The sequence below is a fragment of the Mytilus californianus genome, unplaced genomic scaffold (assembly GCF_021869535.1).
Source record: "Mytilus californianus isolate M0D057914Y unplaced genomic scaffold, xbMytCali1.0.p SCAF_10, whole genome shotgun sequence".
NCBI lineage: Eukaryota > Metazoa > Mollusca > Bivalvia > Mytilida > Mytilidae > Mytilus > Mytilus californianus.
In genome coordinates, this window is record NW_026262582.1 from 26810819 (window position 1) to 26818249 (window position 7431).

Sequence of the window (7431 nt, forward strand, 5' to 3'; positions counted from 1 at the left end):
GCAACCTCCCTTTAAAGTGTCATGGATCTGGCTTGAAAACTGTAGGAGGAATTGATTACACACTTTAGGTAACCACTTTTACTAGAAATCCAGCCTGCCCGCCCGCCATCACCAACATCGCCATACTGTAAGCAGGTTTTGGACTTGCACATGAAATCACCCCAAGTTTTTGGTAGGGTTTGTGTTTCTTAGTCTTTACTTTTCTATGCTGTTTCTTGTGTGCTATTATTTGTTTGTTTGTTTTTTTCCATTTTAGCCATGGCATTCTCAGTTTATTTTCTTTTTTATGAGTTTGAATGTCCCTCTGGTATCTTTAGTCCTTCTTTTACAGCTTAAAATAGGGCGCTTAAAATTTTCAAAGTCAATGAAAGCCTTTAAAATAATGGAGACATTCGAAGAAAAATCAACCAGAAAGAAAATTTTGTGCGGATTTTATGTAGTGACAGATTGAACGTTTCCATGATCTGTGACAAAATTATCAAACTTACTTTAATACTCTGTAAATTTCATCAATATAGAAGCGCATACTTGCATTACAATCAATCCCATCCTCAACTCCCGTTCACCCGCACAAATGTACGACTTTCCCGTCCTATAATCCCCCTACCTCCGAGTAATTTGGGAATAACAATATGGTCACTTTTGTCTTCTTCCGACCGTAAGTAAGTAAAACATTTTAAAAAGCAGGGTGTCCGTTTGGCTGTGCGAGATGTACAAGTATGCAGCCATGTTCAGCCAGAAGGTGACGTTAGATCTGGTGCCTCGTGTGAAATAAGTGCCACGCGCTGTGCACGTTAAAGCCTTGCAAAATACTTTGAGAGGCCCGTAATGCCTGATGCAAGGCAAAATTAAAGTCCCTATCAAATATATCCTAATTTTCAAATGGCAGTAAAAATTCTCCGACCTTTATTTCGGACGGCCTCTATTGTATTTTGTTTATTTGTTCTCGTCCTGAATATGCATGAAATATTTGCAACTGGACGTTAAGCAATCATTGATATCAGAAAATGCTACACTAAGACGTTCCAAATTAAAAAAAAATTTAGGATGAACCAAAACGTGTGTATGATACCTGGATAATCAATGTTTTTGACACAGTCCCCGCATTTAAAGTATAATTTGTCAACCTCAGCATCGAGTATATACCTTTTCGTAACGTGTCTATTAAGAATTTGATTTCATTATGCCTAGACTCCTAAGGTCAATTTAAAAATTTAAAAGATTCAGATAAAAGTAAAAGTTGAGCAAATATTTCAACGTAAAAAAATAAGTTTGAATTTAATGCAAGATATAAAAAAACCTATACTTTAGAATATCATAGCAGAGAAAATGATACCAAAAATAAAATAAATAGATTCAGCATCTGTTTGGCTATGTGAGTTTAGTCGTGTTTACACTGGTTAAATGTGGACATAAGCAATGAGACTCATCATGCATATGTGTTGATCAACTAACAGATCATTCGAATAGAAATGAGAAACGGCCAATGTTTCGTATAGTTAGGTTAACAGGCATACATTTTTAAAAGAATAAAATCAAATTGTACCAAAGCTGTTAGAACTAAAGAAATAAAAATGAATTGAAAAGATAGCCGTAGAGGGACCAGCCTTTAAAGTGTTGCATTTGATGAATTTGAGTTAGAAATAAGCATTATTTTATATCAATAAAACCTGAACGATTGAAATTTAAATTTCGTACTTTAGATTTTGATGATTACCAGTGTAAAAAAGTGCCAATTAAGATTGGCGTCGATCGCACCTGCCACGTGCAGGATTCGAACTCACAACCTCAGTGTTGACAGGCTAGTGAAATAGTAGTTCGACTACTTAGACCACTCGGCCACCGAGGTCCACATTTTTTATATAGTATTTGGAATATAAAACAAAATTAGATCTTTACACATTGTATATCATCTTACATGTATTAATGTACATATGTCAGTTTCAATTTCATACAATTGCATCATCAGGGAAATAGAAAATTACAGTCATACAAATGTATATACTTCAAAATTCAAAAATGTATAAAAACTTTACTAGGTTTACCCAAGGGCCTTTTGTACTATATAATATATTTTATAATGAAGTGTATAATAAGTATTGTTCGATAATTTTATTAATACAGTGCAATTTGAAAAACCCATGGTGCTACATGTACATGTTTATGAAAATATTGGAAGATCACATACATGTATCTTTCGCACACCCTAGCAAGACATGATATACAATCAATGAATCCATGACCTTGGACCAATATCCAATGGATCTCAAATTTGAAGAGTATTTTAGCTATTAAAATGTTAATCAAACACAACGACTATCACATATCATTAACTTTATCTCCAGGACTAAACCGGAGGATCTGATGAAAACAATAACTTTATGAAAATCTGACTTATTGTTTTTTGGAGCTTTAAATGAGGTCAAACATTTCATCTCAAAATCTGCGTGATTATATTATGGTTGTGCGCTGACATACATTGATTCTTATTATGATCTTTCCGTCAAAGAAATTTGTTGAAAGCAACATCTCAACCATAATGTAGAGGTCTTATATTCAAGTTATGGGTATACATTTCATAGCTTGCTTTCTGAAGAATTGCCTCAATGCATATCTAAGAAAAATCCGCATGTGTTTCAACATATTTAAATCAAAAGAATTTCCTGAGGGTGGGGGGGGGGGGAGGTATATTTAGTTAAACATGGTGAACCCTGCCACATTCGCTATTTGCCTGTCCCAAGTCAGGAGTGTGTAATTTAGTGGTTGTCATTGGTTGCTGTCTGTGATATTTTTTGTTAGTTAATTTGTTTTTCATAATTACAGACCTTTCAGATTAGCTACTCATACCTCAAAACATTTCCCTGGCAAACTTATGATGAAGAACGATTAAAATTGTTGCTACCTAGTTCAACATTCGCTATCAGCATTGGATAATCCATAATGTAAGTGTTTCATTGTCCTGACTTCCCAATTGCATTTTAACTCCGTGATACACACAGAATGCACTATATATTTCTTTATACATCTATCTCGTATTACGGATTATAAAAGCATAGCAGGAAAGTGTTACCTTGTTATCAGATCTCATTCTTTTTCTTTTAAATGCTAGCATAACAATATTTGTTTCACTCCATGTGTGCCTCAACAGAACCATAGAGTCCAATGAGGTAATGTCATCAATCGGCGTCCGTCGTCGAAAGTCCGTCATTTTTGCAAAATATTCTACGCTGAATTAACTGGGTCAATTAAAATAAACTACCACAATTATTATTGGGGTATCTAGTTTTACAAATGTATCAGATGACCCCTCCTGTCAAGCAACATGTTCGAATATTGCGTTAGATATAACATAAGGGTAAAATACAAGTTTTGTAGTTTATTTTGAAAACCAGCTATAGATACAGAAATTTGACAGTGACAAAAATGTTCAAAATGTTGAGATCTAACAACTGTCATTTACACCGAATCTGTCAGGCGATACCTTATGTGAGTTATTGTTCGTAATGGACCATTTTTGCCAGTTTTTTATAATTGCCTATTATATTGAAAACTATAAAAGATGGAAAGAAACTTTCAATAGCAAACATTAATCCGCAAAAAAAAACTACAAATTGTCTATATGTCAAGAATTGTCAGACGACTTCTTATACTATATCAAAAGTTTTTGTCCCAAATGATTTTTTATCAATATACGTTTTTGCTTATTATCTTGAAAATTATGATAGATACTTTTAAAAGACATTCTAGAGCACACATTGCCATGTTTTTTTCTCCATTATTTCCTTTTATCTTTAAACTGTAACAGAAACTGTATGCAACAAAAATGACCAGCAAGCTAATATCTATAATAAAGTAACAAATCCGAAATCGGTGGTTGGCTCCTTATAATTGTCCCTAAATGACAATTTTTAGCAATTGTATATTAAGTGTTTGCTTATCAGGTTGAAAGTAATAATAAATACAGAGAAACTTCAAATAGCAATGTTAGCCCTTTTAGTCAAAACAATGGTACATATTTAAATAACTGTTAACATTAGAATTGATCCGCAGCATTAGATTGAATATGCATGATATGTATAGATCATTCAACATGCAGATATTGTCAGTTTACTATTTGTAGGCGTTATTACAATTAAAATTTTAATAATAGTTTATGTGTTGGGCAATCAATAGAAGATAAAAGGAATCGGTAAAGAGCAAAAATTATCAGCAAGATAAGACCTACATACACATGAGTCAATAAACCTGAATTGGGAACAAAATTCACTTCTTACTTTTTAAAAAGGCACTTAAATGATGATTTTTGAAATTTATTTTTTCGAATTTTTTGGGCAAAAACTTTAGTACATAGAGAGAAACTGCAAACACAAAAAAGAATACTTAGTTAATGTTTGAAATGCACATAGATCTAGGTGATGTAATATTTGAATTTGAATAAAACATTGTTTAACAACAACCCATACTTGTATTTGAATGAGTACTTAAATTTCATACATCCCAGTGAAATTGGTTTTAAGGATACTACTAAAGTAAAAGGTTTGCTTCATATCTTGATGTTTTCCCCGACACTGACACAGAGGGACAAATGCAAACTAGAATATGCAAACGTGATGATTTCAATTTTCCTATTGTCAAACATTTCGCAGCAATAACATATTTTCTTCTCCGTCGTATGACGTTTACAAATCACAATGTATTCTGTAGTGTTTGCTATATATGCTTTAGTGTATCAGTATAGAAAGAGGGATAACTCTGTTATATATTGGAACAAATTATGTAAGCTGCTTATTTCCCATTGTACTGTGTTATGCAATATCCTGAGTTTCCGGATAGATAATAAATAATGTACCTTGAATGGTGTTTTTTTGTGTTCCAGTATTTGGTCTAATCCGAGTGTTTATTGTGATAGACTATATTTAAATTGGCGACGAGGATAAACAAAGATTGTTTTACAATATGGGAACTGTATTACTGCCAGATGTTAACGGAATACAGAATTTTGACATTTCTGAGTCGACAGGAATGTCTGCACGATGGAAACCATGGCTTCGGGCGTTTCAACTTTTTGCAGCGGGAAAAGGAGTGACAGATGCAGAAGAAAAAAATGCATTATTATTGCACACAGACGGAATGAATATACAGGACATTGTCTTCACATTGCCGGAAGGTGCAGGAGAATGTGCGTATGAAAAGGCGGTGAGTGCTCTAGACGCTTATTTTACACCACTTTCAAATGTCCCTTATGAACGATCAATTTTTCGATCTATGACTCAGTCTTCTTCAGAGACGATTGAACAATATATAACGCGTCTTCGACAGAGAGTTGATACATGTGATTTCGGCAATCAAAATGCAATTGATGAAATAATACGGGATCAAATTATTGATAAGTGTTTAAGTCACCATCTCAGACGTAAACTGCTTGAGAAAGGTAGGACACTAACTTTGGCAAATGTGAGAAGTATTGCAAAAGCTATGGAAGATTCAGAACGACACGCAAATCAATTGAAGGTCAAGGTCAAGTCAACATGATACAGTCAAAAGGTAAACAGTATGGGAGGAAAAGTTTAATTCTAGTAACAAAAGTTTTAATTTTGGTAACAAGTCTACATGTACATCAATGTGCTACAGCTGTGGACGTGAAGGTCACATTAGGACTGACCAGAGCTGTCCGGCTCGTGGGAAGAAATGCAGGAAATGTAAAATCGTTGGTCATTTCGAAAATTTTTGTAAAACTAAGGATAAGTCGAAGAAAGGAAAGATTCGTCATGGTTGCTGAACAACCACAGAACAACACGTATGATGAGGAATATGTATTCAGCATGTTCAGTGTAAATCGGATAAATTCCGTGTGTGAAAATATTGTTGTCAATATTGGGAATGTGGATTTAAAAATGGTAATTGATTCGGGAGGATCCGGAACATCCTGTAACATAATGGGAATAAATTTATGGAATTATTTGAAAGATAACCGTGTGAAATGTGTTTCGTCCAAGTCTACGAAGAGTTTATTCGCATATGGTAGTGAGGAACCATTGAAAATCACAGGAATATTTACAGCCACTGTACAATGTAACAATCATGACAATAGAACCGTTAAATGATATTGAATTTGTTGTTATTGAAGGCAAAGGCCAGGCTTTGATAAGTCGTAATACAGCAGAACAGATAGGTGTGTTGCAGCTAGTTCACAATGTCAGTGAATCTGGAACAATTAAGGACAAGTATCCAGAGTGTTCTAAATGAGTTGGTAAATTGAAATCATTTCAGTTACAGATACCAATCGACCCAGATACTGAACCCGTTATTCAGCCTATGAGGACGGTACCGTTTAATCTGCGAGATAAACTTGCCAAGAAGTTAGATGAACTTTTAGATTTAGATATAATTGAACATGTCGATGAACCTAGTCAATGGGTTTCTCCAGTAGTAGTCGTGCCAAAACGTTCAGGTGATGACATCAGACTATGTGTTGACATGCGCCAGGCCAACACAGCTGTGAAACGAGTGCGACATCCGATTCCTACAATAGATGAACTATTGCAAGAAATGAACTCTAGTAAAGTGTTTAGTAAGCTTGATGTAACTTGGGCCTATCACCAAATTGAGTTAAAACAAGAGTCTAGGGAAATTACTACTTCTGTAACTCATAAAGGCTTGTTAAGGTATAAGCGCCCTATGTTTGGTATTAGTTGTGGCCCTGAATTATATCAAAATATCATGCAACAAGTCCTTCAGGGCTGTGAGGGTGTTCATAACATTATGGATGATATTATTGTACATGCTAGTAACCAGGTTGAACATGATAAATGTCTTGAAAATGTTGTTAGGGTACTGCAAGCCAAAGGTATAACTTTAAACAATGATAAATGTGAATTTAATATGTCCAAAGTAGTGTTCATGGGTCATGTCTTGTCTTGTCGGGGCCAGCAGATGTCAAAGTCAAAGCTGTTGTTGAAGCACGCGAGACAAGAACTTCAGCAGAAGTTCGTAGTTTCTAAGGTCTTGTTAATTAAAATGCAAGATTTATTTCTGACTTGGCTACTATTTCAGCTCCGCTGCGTGCACTTACTCGTAAACATGCCACGTTTACATGGAGTACAGACGAACAAAGGTCGTTCGAAGAGCTAAAACGTCGTCTTGCCAATGCGGAAACTTTAGATTATTATGACAAATCGGCACTGACAAAGGTAATCGCAGACGCTAGTCCAATTGGACTTAGAGCCATGCTCATACAAGAACATAACGGTGAGTTGCGCATTATTTTTTATGCGAGTAGGAGTTTAAGTGATACGGAACGCAGATATTCTTAGACCGAAAAGGAGGCGTGCTACTTACACAAACATGTTCCAACAGAGTTATTAGTAAGAACGACTGAAATCGACACCCGGTCTCGCTCCCTTTGGGGCTTCATACGATTCTCTTAGTTGT